The sequence below is a fragment of the Melospiza georgiana genome, chromosome 25, assembly GCF_028018845.1.
Source record: "Melospiza georgiana isolate bMelGeo1 chromosome 25, bMelGeo1.pri, whole genome shotgun sequence".
NCBI classification, from domain to species: Eukaryota; Metazoa; Chordata; class Aves; order Passeriformes; family Passerellidae; genus Melospiza; species Melospiza georgiana.
In genome coordinates, this window is record NC_080454.1 from 7496584 (window position 1) to 7516020 (window position 19437).

A 19437-nucleotide genomic window follows, 5' to 3' on the forward strand; every position below is an offset into this window, starting at 1 on the left:
TGGACACCTCGATTAAGGCCGGGGGGTCCCCACTACTTTTCTTGTTTCTGCTCCTCTCCTCATCTCCCCTTTCTCTTCCCCCGGGTCAATCGCTCCCCCCCCTCCCCCGCTCCTTCTCCCGCCTCCTTCCCCTCTTCTCTCTCACATCCCCCGCCCCTTCCTCAATGGTTTCTTGAAGGGTCCAGTTCCATCTTTCCTTGGCTACAGCCCTGAGGGCTTTTCCAGCTGACTTCACTACTGCACTCTCAGACTGAGAGTGGGGAGTCTTGGTGCTTGGTTTCCTCATTCCAGCTGCCTTTGATGGGGTTTGTTTCTGTCCTCAGCTGATTTTGGCCTCTGCTCTCAGCTCAGCCCTGAGCAGGACCAGCGCAGCTCCATGGTGGGCACTGCTCACTGGATGGCCCCAGAAGTTGTGACCAGATCTCCTTATGGCCCCAAGGTGGACATCTGGGCCTTTGGCACTGTGACCATCAGCATGGTGGAAGGAGAACCTCCTTACTTCAGGGAAACGGCGGCCATGGTAAGAGGCAAATTCTGCAGTGGCTGCAGAGGCCTGTGAGCACAGGGGGACCCTGCACTGGGAGCAGCAGCTGGAGGTTTCTACACATGGGAAGGGAATTCCCAGAGGACTCCACCCCCAACACAGAAGAATATTCTTCAGTCTCCAGCAACAATTTGCTTTGCGATTTATGTTGTTGCCGCTCATCTGAGTGTGAGGATGACCTGGAAATGTGAAGCAAGTGCATCAGGTCTAATGTTACCTTGCAAGAAAACCCCACACCAACCCCACATCCCAGCCCCAAACCCAACAAGTTTTCTGCAGGAGTTTCTAAAAGAGGTTTTGTGAGATGATTTCCCCCTGATTCTTCTCACTTGAAAACTTGTTGAAAACATAAGGATGGTTGTTTAACATCCCCATAGTCTAAAGTATTTCTTTCCTAGTTCAAGCTACTTTCTCTGTGTCACCAAGCCTGAGCTTTCAGCAACACAAACCTGTTTCTTGCCTGGCAGTTTCTGGGATGGGGCATCAGGAATGCATTTACTTGAGTGTCAGTGGCACTGCAGAGATGACCTTGATGTAAGAATCCTCTGAAATAACACAGGCAGACCACACTGACTCTGGAAAATGGCCTTAAAGCTGGTGTCCACATTTGGAGAAGCAAAATGTGCTATTTCTGATTGAGGTTCCTACTAACAGAGTCAGCCAATGAAACTGGCTCTCAAGGCGAGATCATTTGGATGTTGCAGTGGCTGTGGCAGCCCCAGGGTTTGGGTGTTTTGGTTGGCATAGCAAAATGAGCTCTGAGCAGCACCTGTGTCAGGGAGGAAAGTGCCCCTGGAGCTGGGGCTGAGGCCCCGGGGTGGATGTGAGCCCGTGTGGTTGTGAAGGGAGCTGGCAGAGCGCTGAGTTTGCTTTCCCTGCAGGCTCGCGCTCTGATCCGGCAGAAGGGGACCCCGCAGCTGCAGGAGCCCCGGCGCCTGTCGGCTCTGCTGCGGGACTGCCTCGAGTGCAGCCTGGAGCCGGACGAGGAGCGGCGCTGGGCTGCCCAGGAGCTGCTGCAGCTGAGGGCCAGGGGCTGCAGGGGAAGCAGCAGCGCCAGGGAGGGGTTTTCTTGTGGGGCCCCCTCCGACAGTCTCCAGTCTGGCTGCGTTCCACACGCAGAGCAAGCAGAATCCTCGCCTGCTGTGGCTTGGCAGGCTCCTTTGGAGCTCATCTGGGCCTGGTGCCCCACAGTGAGCAGGGACATCTTCAAGCAGCTCATGGGGCCCAAAGCCCTGCCTGACCTGAGCTTGGATGTTTCCAGGGAGGAGGCACCTCCCACATCTCTGGGCACCTTCTGTCAGTGTTTCCCCACTCTGCTGGTTAAAAAATTCTTCCTTAGATCTAATCTGAGCCTGCTTCCCTCTCCTCAGTCTCAAACCATTTCCCTTTGTCCTGTTGCAACAGAGCCTGTGAGGAACTTGACTCTGGAAAGTAACAGTTCATTTCTTTCCTTTTTATCCTTTGGGCAGCACCCATTTTTATCATCAGCCAAGCCTCTCTCCAGCCTGACCCCTCTGATCACTACAGTGAAGCAACTGAGGGAGCAGAGGAGGAGATTAAGCCCTTGAGGACAGCTTTCAGTTACAGAAGTAAGGACAACTAGTTAGTTATGGTAGTTAGCACTGTAGTTGGTTATGGTTCTTATGACAGCCTGTTTGTTATGGCAGTTGTTTGAATAAAAACTCGCTTAACCCTGAACTGCCTTGCCGTGTCCCTTCCTCCTCCCGCTGTGCCTCAGCTGCCCGGAGCAATGTGAGGGGAGAGCGGGCCCAGCCTGGCCCAGAGCTGAGCCCCAGCAGAGCCCTGGCAGAGCCCAGAGCAGCCTCGGCCCCTGCAGAGTCAGCCTGGAAGGAGGCGCTTGGAGCCTTCTGGGCTGCACCCGGCTCTGGGTTACAAACTGGGTGTGCTGGAAAATGCCACCGGCTCTGCACGAGGGCAGAAGGGGCCCGGGGAAGGCCCAAGTGCTCCATGCAAGGGAAAAACCTGCCCTGGGATTGTTATCAATAACTAGGTAGTGTTGGCTTTTCCTATTAGGTATTGACTTCTGCAATCTATTCTTAATCACACTGATTTCGATAGAGTACATTTTGTAATCACTTTTCACTGCTTTTGCTATAGTATAATTTGTCAGCTTTTTGTGGCCAATGCCCTGGCTCCTGTGTAGCTCATATCCTCAGAACATCATTTATGGATCACATTTTAGTTTGTGGACAGTGTGATAAACGTACATTATAGTTTTGGCTTTTGAAAAATATTAAAGTGGATGCCATGTGTTGTGCATTAGAATGTGAACTTTTGCAGAAGTAGCTGTAGTTGTGAAATAATAATTAATGCTTTTATTTTTGTAAATAACTGACAATAACACTTCAGAGATAGCTGTGAAATAGCCAATGTTCATTTCAAGTACTTGTGGAAATAGCTCAAACCGTCTGCATGGTCAGATAACATTTCAGGAAGGGATGTGATGAGGAGCCCTGCCACTGACCCTTGCACTGTCAATAACTGTCACCTGCTGAAACCACAGAACCGGGGCCCTTATGAGGGAGTGACACACAACCCTCAAAACAGCAATCCACGATTCCTGCACGTGCTCTGAAAAGGCGAGTTGGGGGTCAAACCAACCTAAAGAATTCCTGGAGCATGTAAACGAGTTCAGAGAAATGTTTGAATGTGTATAACCATTATGAATATGTATTTGAACAATACACTGGAAAAACTAGACAAGAAGTGTTGCTGTGGTTAACCAGTGTGCCTCTGGCCATCGCCAAGCACCCAGTGCTGTTACTGATTTGTCCCTTATTATTCCTTATTAAACTTTCAAAAATTCTAAAGAGTGAGGCTCCTTTCTCACAAAACCCAAGGTGCTCACCCCTTGTTCTTCCCCCAAAGACAGGATTTGTCAATCCTAACCTTCGTCTCAACGGAGGAGAAGGAGGCTGCAAGAAAAAGGAAGATGCACTGGTGTGGAGGCCCATGGGAGACTCAATCTCCAACCCGTGGGGGACTGGTCCCCAAGAAGAAGAATAGATTTCAAGATTATGGTAAAAAGCTTGCTTCTCCCATAGATCTTTGCAGGCACATACTGATTTATGGAAAGTTATGTTACCCCATTGGCCCGTTGGCCTAATTACCCCAGTTCAAACCCTATTACCCATCTTTGGTTAGTCCCTAGAATGTTCTCCCTCTCTGTCCCTCCATTGGCTCTAATTTACTGCATTCCTCTGCCCCTGTTTCCCTATTAGCTGACCCGACCCTTAACCCCTCCTTTGCACCATTTTCCCCCATATCCATTGGACCCTGACCCTCAGCTCCACCCTCACTACCCCATATAAAAACCCCCTGTGCCCTCAGCTTGCGCCCTGTCTTTGTCCCTGGGCCCTGTTCACCTCTGTCCCCTGTTCCTGTGCCAATAAACCCAGTTTGCTGCAGATCCTACCCAGACCCATCCTGCCGAATTTGTCAGCTTTATAAAGCAGCTGAGAGCTTCGGGCTCCGGAGTGCCGGACGCTCCAAGGGCCTCGGCAGCACCAGGACGCTCCAGGCTGGGACAGCCAGGCAGGGCAGGAGGAATCACTGCCCCTTTCCCCTCTCTGCTGCTCCATCTCCCAGCCCAGCATCGCTGCAGGACAGCCTCACTGCCAACGCCATCCTGCCAGGCATGGACTGGGGAGATCTCCTTCCCCTTCCCTCTGGCATGGAGGCAAATCCCATCTTCTCCTTGACCACCCTCCTTCTTCTCCTCATTCTGTCCTTCATCCATCCATGTTCCTTTCCCATTTCCTTCCTCCTTTGTTCCTTCTTGTTTTTTCCTCTCCTCCTGCCTTTTCCTTTGCCCTTCTGCCTGTCTCTCCCTCTCCTTGTCCTTCTTCCCCCAGGCACTGAGCTGCGGACAGAGACCAGGGAGAACAAATCCCTGCCACAGAACCTCGTGGAAGAGGCCATTTGGAACGGCTCCATGGTACATGGAATCGAACGGGGAGGGAGAGCTCCAGAGATCCCACACGAGGAGGGCCTGCAAACCCAGCCTGGGGAGCTGTGAGGAGGTAAAAGGGTAAAAGCTTCCTTGGGCTGGGAAAGGCGTGGGGAATGTGAGAAGAGCTTCAGGCAGAGCTCAGCTTCTTCCTCGTGACTGCAAAAATGGCGGTGCCGGACGCAGACATCCATGGGGCGGCAGAGATCCCCCCGCAGATCCACGGGGATGCAGAGATCCCCCTGCAGATCCATGGGGATGCAGAGATCCCCCTGCAGCCCCCGGAGCAGCCACGCTGGAGCACGGCGATGCCTGAGAGGAGGCTGTGACCCCGCGGCCAGAGGGCCCCGCTGGAGCAGCCTGTCCTGGCAGGACTGACCCCGGGGCACAGTGACCCACGCTGCAGCACTTGGAGGGGGCTGTGCCCCATGGGATGGACTCAGCTTGGAGAAGTTCCTGGAGAAGTCTCCGGTGGGAGAGAGCCCAGGGTACAGCAGGGGAACGACTCCTGTCCCTGAGCAGACGGAGAAGCCCCGGGGAATGAACTGAGCCCGGCCCCATTATCTGTCTGCGGCACTGCCGGGTTGAACAGGTGCAGCTGGGAGGAGGGAGGCGTGGGCGAAAACCTGGAATTAAGGATCTTCACTTACTTCTCATTATCCTGCTTTGAGTTTTGGAGTTTTCTGTCAGAAATCTCTCCCATCTCCCACTCATCCACAGGGGTTTGGGGCGGTTTTCCCTTTTTGGGGGAAATCAAAGCGATACAATGATGCTCCTGATTAGGGGCAGGAGAAGTGATGCTCCGGGGCTTCCCGCTGAGCCGGAGCCACCGGAGCCGCAGTGCCGGGAAAGCCGTGGCGGGAGCTGCGGAGAAGTTTGTTTGTGTTTTCAGCTCAATCCCCCTCGGGCCCGGGCCCGTTCCAGGGCTGCTCCTCAGCTCCGGCTCTGCCCTCACCCAGCCCGGGGGGCCCTGAGAGCGCGGGGCGGGGCTGTGCCGTGTGCAGAGCCCGCCCCTGGCTGGGATTGGGCGATGGTGCCGTCAGTCGCGGTTGTGGCGCGCTGATTGGTGGGAGTGGGGCGGAGCAGGGTCCCGGTGGCGGGCTGAGGGCGGCCGTGGCTGGGCAGCGGCGCCATTGCTGGAGCGTGTGTGCGGTCCCGTGAGCGGCGGCAGCGGCCGGAGCGCGGTGAGGCGGCGGCGGAGCTCGGAGGCGGCCGCAGCGCAGGTGGGAGCCGCGCTGGGTTGTGCGGGGGCTCGGGGCTGGCTGCAGGCCTCGGGGGCGGCAGGGGGCTCGGGCGGGTTCGTTGTGCCGTGTCCGGCGCGTGTTGCCGCTGGCGTGAGGGCGCTGCGTGAGCGGCTGCCCGCGGTCTCCTTGCGGCCGCTGCCTCGGCAGGAGCCGCTGCCGGAGCAGCGCTGGCTCGGCCCGGTTGCTGTGGCTGGGACAGAGGGACTGCCCCGTGCCCGGGGCTGTGCGGGGAAATTCCCGTGGCCGGAGGTTTCTGTGCGCAGAGGAGACAGAGGAGTCCTGTAAAAGTGACTTTATTGCTGAGCAGAGGGAGAGGCCGAGGGGCATTTGCCGTGCGCTCTCTGCCATAGTTGTAGTTCGCAGCCTCCTTTTTATCCTCATTTTCCTGGCCTCATCTCCCTCTCCCTTTGCCCACTGGCTGAGGTACTTGAAAGGTTCAGACCTCCCGATCCGCCAACTGCATGTCCTCGTCAGTGTGCACCCCCACTTTTGTATAACAGCCGATATTCACGGCTCTGTAAAGGTTGCTTTCTTCTGGAAGTTCAGGAATTTAGCGGGACTTTGTGTGAGCAGCAGTCCTTGTTAATTAGTTACATTTATTGAAGCTGATGGTTTCGCCCGTTGCTTCCTTATCTACAAATCCCTGGCCCCTCGCTCAGCTCCTGAATGAGCTGCACTGTCACGGTGTGGAGCATGGTAAAAAGATGAGAGTTGCTGTAGCACATCAGAGGAGAAACAGCATTCGTTTAACCCATGGTCTGCCAAGGAGCCACAAAACCGTGTCCCATTCCTGTCCTTTCCAGGTTTGGCCTGGAGCATGAGGTGCTTTCTTACTTCCTTTGTTATCTGTTTCTCCAATTTTCCTTTGTCATCTCTTTCCAACAAGAGTTTGAGTAATTTAATTTTCCACAAACTCCCCTTTTTTTCTGCTAAAACGTAATATGATCCCATCTCATGGTTAAGTGTTGTGTTCCTCATTTCAGTGGATTGGTCGGCAGGAAGGTCAGGAGCTGGAGCTGTCTGGATGGTTATTGCGAGGGCAGCTTGTAATCTAATGTTGCAATTGAAATGAGAAATGGGTTCTGTGGCTCCTGATATGAATTGGTTCGGGTTCCCCGGGGCTGGTCCCTGGTGTTGTAGGATTTGTTCTGCTGGCCATTCATATTTTTTTCCATTTTTCGCCAGGGCTGCATCAATTGACTGCCTTTCTCTAATTAAATCATCAAATCCTTGGATTCCCAACTGATTTCCCTGAATTTTTGGTAGCAAAAAATCCCCAGTGCCCTAATATACCCTATATAACACAGACAGTGAGAGCACATGTTGTAGTGGGCAGAGGGATGATTCCCCCCATTTGTTTATAGTGAAGTTTTCACAACATTCTGCATTTGCTATTTCCCTTTGCAGCTTCACCCGTTTCTGTTGCAGGGTCAGATATCATCCCCCTGGGCTCTGCTTTGAGCTGTGCAAATTCCATCAGTGCCAGCAGGCAGAGCTTGGGGTGAGGGGCAGAGGGAATCAGCCCAATTCCTGCCCTGGGCAAGAGACCCAGGTGCATTGTCCACACTTTGCCCAGCAGTGTTCATTTGCATTTCTAAAGCTCCTCTGCAGGCTGCCTGGAATGAAGCTTCTCTTCCAGGGCAGCCATCTGGTGAGCCACATGTGGCCCCCCAGAATCTGCTTTTTTTTAAGAAGTATTAACTATTTACGAGTTCAAAATATTACAGTTAAAGCTCTTTAATTTTGCAAAAGCTACATAAAGGAGAACATGGAAAAGCCCAGACCAAAAATTGATTCTCACACTTCTGTCCCAAACCTACCTGACAACATTAAGTGGGAATATAATGAAAAAATTTTCTCATGTTGTAATTTTGTCACTGAAACTGCAAGGAAAACAAAAACTCTCCAAGAATCTCTTTATTGTTAGAGAGCCAAGGTATCATTGGTTCTGGCCTGGATGTGCAAGAGAAATAATTTCTTTCTCAAATAGCCCGGCTGTGCTGAAAAAATCATTCCATGCCATGTGAGTTTTACTCCATTTTTCCTAAACTTTATGTAGAACAATCTAAATCCACTGCTTTAATGTTCCTTGCTTCCAAGTTGTGTAAGTTGGTAGCATGTGGTTTCCTGTTGGACCCGGATTTCTTCCCCTCTGATGTGTGAATTCGGTCTCCACACTCCTGGATTTCATTCTCAGCCTGTTCCAGCCCAGGTGTCTCCAGCTCTGCCTGGGCAGTGTCTGGGGTAGCTGTTGGTTGCTGTTTGCTGCTGGGCAATGTTGATGTTTTGTTGCTGGTCCTTATCTCTGTGGGTGTCTTTTGGGCTGTTCCCAGTCTGTTGGGATGTTAAACTCATCTCTATTGAGTGGTGTAACATCCCTTAAATAAAACCTTTAAAATTCCTTTCCCAAAGGCAAACCTTTGTGTAGAGAAACCTTTCTGAGCAGAGAAATAAGATTTAAAAGAACCAAACACGGTACACTTTGCAGCAGTGCAAGGGCAGGCAGCCCAGAGTGTGGGTGTCAGGGAGCCCCAGAGTGGAATTGTGCCGTGGTGTTCCCCAGCAGCTGTGGCAGTGCAGGCCCAGCCAGCGCTGAAGCTGCAGCAGTGGCAGCAAGGCTTGGCCCCAGTGGCTGGAGATGGCAGAGGAGGGTGGCCAGGATTGCAGAGGATTCCAGCCGAGGATCTGTGGGCAGGCGCAGGGGCTTGGCCCGCTGTGGAGCCCTGGCTGCTGCTGCGTTGCCTTCAGGGCAGGCTCAGGGGCAGCCTCCCATCCTCCTGCTGCGGGCGGGAAGTGCAAATCTCCGGGGCTTCAGAGCCCTTGAGGCCAGGCTGAGGGGTCCCCCCGTGTTGAGCTGTGCTGGCGGCTGTTTCTGGCCTCAGGGACACTTGGCATGGGCCCCTTGGCCACCAATGGTGCTGCTTTGCACTCCTTAGGCAGGAGCCGATGTCCTGGCTGGGTGTTGGCAGCAGCAAAGTGCCAGGGCAGGCTGTGTGCCAGCCCAGCTTCCTGTGGGAGAATGTGCCTTGATATCTCTCCAGTGGTTGCTGAAGCAGTGAGAATTGCTTTTGCCCCCCTGTTAGGTGCCATGGTGTCAGCAGAAGATATTGAAGCCTTCCTACTCGGGGCATTTCAGTGCCAGGCTCTCACAAGCACCCACAGCTCTGCGGGTTGAGCTGAGCATGGGGCGGTGACCTGCGCTGTGTCTGATTCCCCTTCCTTAATAACAGCCTGTCTTGTAGCTCTTTTCCCTTCTGCTGTCCTTGCAGAGCCATCCACAAACACATTTTCTCCCTCTGGCCAGGGAATGTCCCATCAATCTCTCCCAGCCTGGGTCTGGAGCTCTGTCCCTTGAGTGCAGTCCTGGGTTCCTTGCCAGCCCCTCTCCAGGCTGTTCACACAGGAGGCTGGGTTAAAGCCTTGCCCTGTCCTTACTTCTGAATCCTCCTGTGCCATTGAACAAGTTTCATACTCTAATAACTGAGCCCTGCTCAACCATTTAGAGGCTCAACCATTTAGAGGCTTTAACTTGATCCCAGAATTGATCTCTAGGAGGTCCTATATAAGGTTAAACATTTTCGCACAAGAATTCCTCTGGAAAGACCCTGTTTAGCATCCACCTGTAACTCAAATTCTTTTTCTCTTTCTGGAAGGCCCAGGGCTGCCGCCTCAGTTAATCTTCATTTTAACACTTGAAAATTCTGTGTTTCCTCCTCCTGTCCATCCATCCAGTTTTTTGACTGGCAGGATGGGAGTGTTGTAGGGAGGCATCCTTGGCTTCAAAAGCCCTTCCCTGAACTGGGACTCAATCTCAGGCTGTGACCCCTTACCTCCCTCTCTTGGAACAGGGTATTGCTTGTCTTGGTTGCTTTAAAGTAATTTGTATAGGCTCCATATCTAACTTGCTCTATTTCCCTGGGCCTGCCCACACTTCTGGGTTCACTTCAGCATAGGCCTTGCGTGACATTTGGCACGGAGTTACAGAACTGGCCTCTGTATCACTTTTTATAATATTAATTTGCGTTACGAGTTTAGCGATCAAATGCCTTCCCAGTAAATCATGATAACAATTAGGAGCAGATAAAACTTCATGCATTTCAGACCCATCTCGGACTTCTGCTAACAGTGGTTGAATAAAACCACACATCTTTCCCACTTATCCCCTGAATAATCAGAGACATTTTTGGCATTTCCCCCCCTTGGGTCTAAGTTTCAGAGTGGATTGAGAGGCCCCTGTGTCCATCAGGAAATGCCTCCTCTCGATGCAGACCCAACCTGAATGTTCTGAAGGGCTCCAGTGTGGAGGGTCCCTGGTGTGATGGGAGCTGTGACAGCCCTGCCAATCCATGTCCATCAAGGGGTGGACTTGCTGGTCCTGAGGGTGCTGCAGTCTGTGCTTGCAGTGTCCTTGTGCCCTGCAGCTGGAGCCCTGGTTCCTTGCCAGGGGCTGTTTGGGTGGGCTCTCCCCTGCCGAGGAGGGCAATGCCTCTGCCAGGTGCTTGTGGCCGAGCCGTGCCCTGGGTGCTGGGGCCTGCTTGGGCCCTGGGGTTGATCCCTCAGGGGCTGTAGGAACTGTGCCCTGGCCTTTGCCTTCAGCTTGGCCTTTTGCTGCTCCCTTCTTGCATTCACCTGCTGTGCCTTTGTGCCCAAGTGCTGCAGGGCCTTCTTGTGCCCCTCCTGCAGCCCCCCTCAGTGCCCGTGGGTGCTTGTCTTGCTTTACAAGAGAGGTGTCTGCTCGGGAATGCAGAAAAAGCCTCTCTTGGAATGGAGAATTCAAATCCCATCCTTCTTAATTTTTAGAGTAGTGAAATCATGGGGCTCTCATGGAAAGATATGGGAATAGGAATACTAGTTCTTTACTAGTGTGTATAATAAAGCAAACAAACACCAACAGCTGCGGCACTGACAGCAAACAGAGCCCGGACCCAGTTCCGACCTTTGCGCTGCGGCGCTTTGCCCTTGGGTGCAGTTCCGGGCACGGCCGGCAGGGGCGCTGGTGGCTCCCGCGGGGCGGGGCAACGCATCCCTCCCATGGGTACCTCTCTGAAGGGAAATAGAGCAATCCCTTCATCTAACTCTTTCACTTCTTTACCTTCTATAACCTTTCTCCCGTGTTTTGGGAAAGAATTTGGAGAGGGCTGCCTTTTCACTGAGCTCCTGGTGTTTCGATTAGGTGCTTCCTGTAGAGAGAGAGAATTTCCCTGAACAGCCGGAGCTGTGGTTACCAAGGGGACGTAACTCAGAGCAGGATGGGGTCAGGGGAGGATATCCCGCCGAGGCTCGGTGGGAGTGTGGGCAGAGTCTGCTGCCAGAATCGCCAGAGGGGGATCTTCCCATGGAGCCCAAGCCTGGAGCGTGGGTAGCCCCCACATGGCTGATGGCGGCTGATCCGGCAGCTGCCGGCAGAGCAAAGGCAGGTGGGAGAGCCCGGCAGCAGCGGCGGTGCTCAGCGCAGGTGGCACGGGCAGGGCAGCCGGGGATGGGATGGCTGGGACCCCCCCTGGGTGCGGTGGGCGCGGTGACCTCGGAGCAGGCGGCAGGACAGAGCAACCCCCATCTTCCCCAGCATGGCCGGCAGAGCGGCCGCGGGCCAGGCAGTGGGAGCAGGGCACACAAATTGAGCGACAGCGCCGGGGCAGGTGGAGCTGGCCTGGGCAGTGAGGCCACACCTGGGATGAAAACCGGGCAGGCGGAGCTGAGGCAGGCAGCGAGTCGGGACCCGGGACAGGTGCCTGGGCCGCGAACACAGGGGGCAAGACCTGCAGAGGATCCCACTCTCTTTCTGATTTTTCCTCTTGTTCCCTTCCCTTTCATTTCCCCTTTTAATTTTCTCGGAGGTTACTCATACTTTAAATATTTTTATTCTTCTATAATCCTCTGTCTAACATATTGCATATTCTCTTCTAGGTAAATGGTTTTTTTTACACATAAATCCAGAGCCTAAGAAATCTAACCTTCTGCTTGGATACATTGAAATGGTCGATGAGCTAACTCATGACCTCCTAATGTTGTTTTTCTCGTCACCTTTTTATTTATCCTTTGGCAAATTAAGCGTCTTTCAGTTACTTGCTTTGCAACTCCAAAAATCCCAGTGCACCCCTAGTTCCTTAAAAAATAATCGCACAAAGCTTGAGTACCCCAGTGGGTTTTCTGATGCATGTCTTCTAATATTTTCTTAGAAGCACATTTATTAAGTAATTGTCTTCCATCAAGAAGTTTCCATTTCCCTGATTTATCTTCTTCACTTCGTGTCGTGTTTAAAACTTTTTTCTCGGCTTCCCTAAACTTTGCAGTTTCCAGTTTTTCCTCGTGTGGAGTTAATGTTAACATTACTCTTTTATCTCCATTTTCTGCTGCATCCTTAGCTTTGTGCTCTGCCCCCAGTTTGCCCAGTTTGCCTCTCCTTTGGCCCGGGCCAGGTTCCCCCCGCCCGCAGTGGCTGGAGCAGCCGAGAGCCCCGCGCAGCCCATCCCGACCTGTCCCGGCTCCATCCGCGCTCCTGCCGCGGGCTGCGAGGGCTGCGGGAACGGGGCACCGAGGGTGTGGCTGCTGCTGGGGGAGGAGGAGGAGGCAGGGAAGGGCAGGGATGAAGGGGAAGGAGGAGGTGGGGTTAGAGGGGAGGAGCAGGGGGAGGAGGGACAAAGGAAGATGGAGGCTGAGCTGAGGGAACCATGCTGTCGATCCCTGCCTGAATTCGCAGCGCCCACCTGTGGGATCATTGCCCCCCCATCGCACCCATGAGCGGGGAGAGGGTGCTCGGCCCGGATATCCTGGGGGGTCCCTGGGTTGGGGCTTTTGGGGGATATTTGGAGACTGAAGAAGTCCAAGGCTGAGCAGAAAAGGCCCCTTGGGGGGACATCGGGGGGTGGCGGCTGCCGGCAGAGGCAGCCTGGAGGAGCAGAGCCCTGTGTCCCCCAGGAGCCCAAAGTGGGGAGCCCAGAGAGGGGGGAGCGCCGCCATTGGCGGGAGCCTCAAGAGCCTGGAGAGGGGCAGGGGGAACTCCTTGGAGCCACTGCAGCCCAAAGCAGAGAATGAGGGGAGAAGGGAGCCCGGGAGCGCAAACAGCCCTGGCATCCCGAAATGGGGAGAGCGAAGCAGGGGGAGCTTTTAGCCTTGGTGGGACTGCCAGCAGCCTGGGCAGGGCGGGCACCGGGCACAAGGGGGACCCCCAATCCAAGCGTGACCCCAGCTGGTGGGACAGGGGGGAACCTCCGAACACCAGAGGGGAGGGTCGAGGGACGGGGAACTCCTGGGAGGCTTTTTCAGGGCTGAATCTGGGTGTTTGGGAGGTTTTTCTTTAGCCCAGGTGGTCAGTGATTGTAGTGATGGACTTTGGCAAAAGGGACCTTCAATCTCAATGTGTGTTGGGAACAATGAAACAGGAAAGCCTTATAAATACGATTGTCTGGCAAAAGATTTTGAGAATATAGAAAGTGTAAGGAAGATTGAAATGAAAGCTAGGTTTGAGATATCTCAGTTAGTGAACAACTGGAAAACAATGGTGTGGCCCAACTGAAGGTAATCCCCTTTTGATGAAACAATTCCCTCTGCTTGCAGGCAGGTCCAGACCCTACTAGTTCAGCAGAAGGGGTCCAAAGAAGAGATTTTAGGGTTGAAAATGTAACACAGTATGGTGATGTATTGATTCTTATAGGCTGTATGTAAATGCTCTAGGATTTGTATCTTGTACCAGATTGGTAAGTGAGAAATAGAATATTCAACACAGAAGAAAATTAATTGTATTGTAATGGGACTCTTACTCTCTTACGCTCTTCTCCTCTTACTTTCTTACCCTCTCATCCTCTCTACCCCTCTCTTCTCTTGGGCCTGCTCCGAGCTGTGCCTGGCAGCTCCAAGCAGGGCCCTGCACCCAGGCCCTTTGCAATAAACCAAAAGTTCCACGCCCTGGCTGCAGAGATCTCTCGTCTCCGTCTGTCCCGACCGTCCTACTCCCCGACAGTCCTACAAACGCTCCCATCCCTTGTTTTCCCCAAACCAGGATTTCCCATTGCCAGCCCTACGGAGTCTGGAAGGAAGAGGAAGATGCCCTGGGACACTGAGGCAGGTGAGGAGGAAGTCAGTGCCCCTTTCTCCTCTGTGCTGCTCCATCTCCCAGCCCAGCACGGCCCCGGCTGCAGCTCAGCCCTGGGGGGATCTCCTTGCCCTTGCCTGTGGCACGGAGGCAAATCCCATCCTGTCCTTGTCCTTCCTCCCCCAGAGCAGGAGGTGAGCATGGAGAGCAGGGAGGACAAATGCCCGCGGCAGAACCTGGTGGAAAAGGCCGCTTTGAGCGGCTCCACGGCGCAGGAAGCCAACAAGGAGGAAAAGCCCCGGAGATGCCGCACAAGGAGGGGCTGCAAACGCAGCTGGCGGGGATCTGAGGGGGAAAGAGCCAGCCTGGGCTGGGAAGGCGGCCAGAGACGGAGCCAGAGCTCGGAGCTGGTGCTCCATGAGCAGCTCCATGATGGGGAGAAGCCCCACACGTGCGTGGAGTGTGGGAAGAGCTTCAGGCGGAACTCCGACCTGATTGTGCACCAGAGGATCCACACTGAGGAGAAGCCCTACGAGTGTGGGGAGTGTGGGAAGAGCTTCAGCCTGAGCTCCAGCCTGATCAGGCACCAGAGGATCCACACTGGGGAGAGGCCGTACAAGTGCTCCGAGTGTGGGATGTGCTTCAACCAGAGCTCCAGCCTGATCACGCACCAGAGGATCCACACTGGGGAGAAGCCCTACGAGTGTGGGGAGTGTGGGAAGAGCTTCAGCCTGAGCTCCAGCCTGATCAGGCACCAGAGGATCCACACTGGGGAGAGGCCGTACAAGTGCTCCGAGTGTGGGATGTGCTTCAACCAGAGCTCCAGCCTGATCACGCACCAGAGGATCCACACTGGGGAGAGGCCCTACGAGTGTTCCAAGTGTGGGAAGAGGTTTCCGACCAGCTCCAGTCTCCTCCAGCACTATTGGATTCACAGAGAGGAGAGGCCCTTCCAATGCCCCGACTGTGGGAAAGGATTCAAGCAGAATTCCGCCCTCATCACCCACCGGCGCATCCACACTGGGGAGAGGCCCTATGAGTGTGATAAATGCAGGAAGAGGTTTAAGTCCAGCTCCCATCTTCTCCAGCACTATTGGGTTCACAGAGAGGAGAGGCCCTTCCACTGCTCCGACTGTGGGAAGGGATTCAAGAACAACTCCCACCTCATCAGGCACCGGCGCATCCACACTGGCGAGAGGCCCTACGAGTGTCCCCAGTGTGGGAAGAGCTTCTCCAGGAGCTCTCACTTGACCCGACACCAACGGAGGTGCCAGTAAGGGAAGCCCTGCGAGTGCCCCGAGTGCGGGCAGAGCTTCGTGCGCTGCTCCAGCTCCATCCCCCACTAGAGGAGGCACTTTGGGCACAGCCCTGGTCACTCACATTCCCTGTGATCCATGTTGGGAACACACCTGGCTGCTTCGCCTTTTGGTTTGGCCTTAATTTTCCTCTCCTTCACCTTCATCCTTTAAAAACACCCCAAACTGGTTTAAATGAAGGAAATTGATCAAATATATCTGCAGTTCCATAATTTCTCAGTTGTTTTAGAGGGAATTTAGGATTTGGGGACACATTCTATATGGAGTGCTGGTGTTGCTAACAGGCAGGAATTTGATCTCACCCTTCTTGTGTTTCTCAGAACTCCTCCCCTGACCCAAACCCCAACTCCACCCTTGGGATACCGTATAAAAACTCCACAGCCCTGCCTTTGCCCTGTCTTTGGGGGGTAAGAAATGGGTTCCCAAAGGATCAGCCCTTTTCCATCTGGATTCCCAGAGGATCAGCCCTTTTCACACTGGATTCCAAGAGGATCAGCCTTTTTCACTGAATTCCCAGAGGATTCTGATTCTGTCACTGTTTCTTTTTGTTTCTATTACTGCATTTGTATTTTTAATTTTTGCTAATAAAGTACTGGTTTTTCTGCTCCCATATCTTTGCCTGAGAGCCCCTTAATTTCTAAATAAATTATTATTATTATTATTATTATTATTATTATTATTATTATTATTATTATTATTATTATTATTATTATTATTATTAATAAGGATGATAATAATAATGGTAATAGTAATCAAAGGGAGGGCGTTTACATTTTCCATTTCAGAGGAGGGTCCTGAAATTGGGAGACACCCCCAAGGCTGGGCCATGTGAAATAGTTCCTGAAAGATGTAAATTCATTTATGTATATGCATGAAGGTCTATGAATATGCAACAGGGTAATGTAATTAAAATCAGATTAATTAAGGGGTGTCCCTGAACATAACTGGGGGGTCTTGGTGGCCATAACAGCCTTTGCTCGATGGTCCTTGTCTCCCATTACATCAATCCGTTGCATATTCATGGCCTTGTTGCATATCCATCAAGTACTTTACATATTCCAGGAACAAAATTGGCTTAATCCTGTCTGGGGGTTCAACCCCCCTCCCAGCTCAATTTGGGGTGTCCCATCCTCCTCCTAGCTCAGTGTTGGGACCCCATACCCATCCCAGCTTAATTTAAGGGTTCCATTCCCCTTCCACCTCAATTTTGGGGTCCCATTCCCCTCCCAGCTAAATTTTGGGGTCCCGACACTCTTTTTCCACGCTCGCTCCTTTCCGATCGTTCCCCCAGTCCCCTCCCCTGTGTTTGGTTTTGGGGGCTCCAGGCCCCTCATGCTCCGTTTTGGGGTCCCGACCCCATTTTGGATTAATTTGGGGTCCCCAGCCCATCCCCATGGTCGCCTTCCCCCCGCCACCAAATTCCGCTGCTGGCAACTGATGAGTCATCAGCGAGACACGCTCTGGTTGGCTGGAAATTACACCGCGCGGTCTCTGAGTATTTACCGCAGTGAGAGGCCTTGGTCTGTGCCTGTCAAGTGATGAGTCAGAGTCGGGCCGGGCGCTGATTGGCTGAAAATCGCTGAGCGGGGCCAGTGCTCTGAGTTTGTGCCCAGCAAGTGGATCGTCGTCAGTGCCGCGCGTTGTGATTGGTCGGGATCTGTTTTGGGGTGGGGACGTGAGGAACTGGGGTTACTTGGGGTTTGTTTGGGGTTTATTTGGGGTTATTGATGGACTATTTGGCATTTATCTTGGGTTTTACTTGGTTTATTTCTGTTTATTTGGGGTTATTTGGAATTATTTGAGTTTATTATGAAGTATTAGTGTTTGTTTAGGCTTATTTGAGTTTATGTGGGTTTATTTGGAATTATTTGGGGTTCTTGGGGTTAATGTTAGTTTATATGGGGTTTTTTTTCGCTGTGCTTGATATCATTCGGGGTTTTTTGGCTTTCACTTGGGGGAGTTTTTTTTTCGGTTTCGGGGGTTATTTAGATTTATTTGAGGTTATTTGGGGGATTTCTAGGTATTGTTTGGGGTTGTTTGGGGTTATTTAGGTTTTTTTCCAAGTGTTTTGGGGTTATTTGAGTTATTTGGAGGCAGGTAGGGTCAAAACCTCAGCGAATGTTTCTCCTGCAAAAATCGGGAATTTTTCCTTAAAACTCCGAGTTTTTTTCCCCAAAAAACCGCGAATGTTCCCTTAAAAAACGCGGACTTTTCCCAACCAATAGCAGCGCGCACTGCTCCAAACCATCCAATCACCGCGGGTCTCCCCTCAGGAATACCAGCCTCTCTGTGCACCAATCCAACCAATCACTGCATGCCTTACCTCAGACACGCCCGCCTCTCACCCCGAACAAACGAATCACTGCGTTCGTCCTCTCAGCTACTCTCGCCTCTCTCGACCTGAACCGACCAATCACCGGGCGTCTTCCCTCAGCAACTCCCGTCTTCTTTGCCTCTAGCCAACCAATCACCGCGCGCCTGCCCTCGGCAAAGCCCGCCTCCCCCGCCCCTCCTGTCAATCACCTCGCCCTCTACGAAACCAACCAATCACCGGGCGTCTCCCCTCACCAACTCCCGCCCTCCCCGTGCCGCTCCAGCCAATCAGAGCCGAGCTGGAAGCAGCGCCCCTTGACCTCGGGGCCGAGCATGGAGCGGGCGCCCCCCGCCCCGCCCCCCGGGACCCCCTCAGGGACCCCCGGGAGCCGCCCCGGGCTCGGGCGGGTCCTGCGGGAGGCGCTGGAGAGAGCGGGGAAGGCGCTGGGAGAGGACGGGGGGGCTCCGGGAGCTGCTGAGGAGGTGCAGGGACAGGTGAGGGGTCCTGGAGGGGTCGTGAGGGGAATTTGGGGAGGGGTCTTGAGGAGGTTTGGGGGGGATTTGGGGAGGGTGTGGGGGGAGCTTGATGGGGTTTTAGCGGGGTCTGGGGGTGCTGGAGGGGCTATGGGGGGAATTTGGGGAGGGTTCCTCGGGGGGTGTCACGATCCGTCCTCACGGACGGGTTTCGTGATGGTTCATGGATTTGATCTAAGGGTGCAAAAAGAACCAACACGGTACAAGGGGGTTTACAATGATAATCAAAACAAATGCACCTTTATTGAATGACCACAGCAAAATGTGATAGAGGGATTGAGGGAGAGAAAAAGATGGGGGAAGAGAGAGACAAAAGAGAGAGAGAAAGAGAGAGGGGATAGAGCTGCCAAATGTAGAGACGAAGTCCTTTGGTCCAGTCCAGTTGAGGACCCGCCTGTTGCGTCGGGGAGGTCTCAGAGGCCCAGTTCATCTGGACCCCAATTATACTCTTTTTCTTTGGGGCAAGGGGGATGGATTTTGCAGCTGAAAGAAAGGTAGTTTATTGTATCTTCGGGGAGGGGTGGGAAATAAGGATACACACAGTCCAAGTTTGGCAGCAGGCGAGAGTCATTGATTTCGTTGTCCACTGCCTACACCTGCAATATCCACCTTGCTTTGGACAGCTTTCCTTCCTCGCCCTGTACACCTCCCCCGAGTTGGGGCTTTCGGTCCCAGTCTCTGGAAGAAGGTGAGAGGGGCCTTCTCACGTAGGGATTTCATGTCTCAGTCCTTTGATGAAGAGGTTTCTTACATCTCTACTTGTCTGCCACAGTGGTTATGAACGGTCTTCTCTTGGAGGAGGGGAGCACCCTAATGCTCAAACCAGCCAGGCTGAGAGGTAGGGAGGATTCCAGAGCTATTGTGCAAAAGGGCAGGATGCCCTGTGAGCTCAGTGTAGCGTATAACAAACAACACGTGTGAAAACAGCAACTTAGCAACACTTTCAGGCCTCAGGCACATGACTTTCCCGGCCACCGGATCAGCGAAAGGGGGTTTTAATTTTTTGGTGGTCTCTCTCCATGACAATCATAAGGCAGACGAGGGATATTTCAGACAGACTCTCACAACACGGAACACACTTGTTCCTCCAGCTCCAGAAAACTTGATGCAGGAACAAAAACATTCCTGCAGGAACCACCAAAGGCCAAGGGGCGTTTGGCCACTTTCACTTCCACATCGCACGCTCGGGCAAATTGCGCAGACCAAGCAGCCTTTCCCCTCTTCCCCACTGGCCTGAAGACACTCGGCACCAAGAGAAAGCTCCTGGACAGCCGGCTATCCAACAACAGCAATTTAATGTTCCTCTAGTGGGTGAAGGGAAAGGAAGTGCTGGCACAGGAGAGGTGTTCCCCGCAGGCTCAGGCTGCCCCAGCAGACGCAGCCTCCCGGCTCAGTTCTGCACAGCGCCGCGGCAGGACACTCAGCCACGGGCACACAGGAAAGGCCGCGACTTCCAGAGGCGGCGGAGTTGGTCTCGCATCCTC

The 19437-nt window shown here is 53.3% G+C and overlaps 1 protein-coding gene and 1 pseudogene across 1 annotated transcript in view; both read left to right on the forward strand.

Moving 5' to 3' along the window:
- Window positions 1-19437, forward strand: part of LOC131093388 (uncharacterized) — a 270394-nt gene that overhangs the window by 128248 nt on the left and 122709 nt on the right. The window lies entirely within an intron of this gene.
- Window positions 1-19437, forward strand: part of LOC131093366 (zinc finger protein 271-like) — a 158738-nt pseudogene that overhangs the window by 62897 nt on the left and 76404 nt on the right.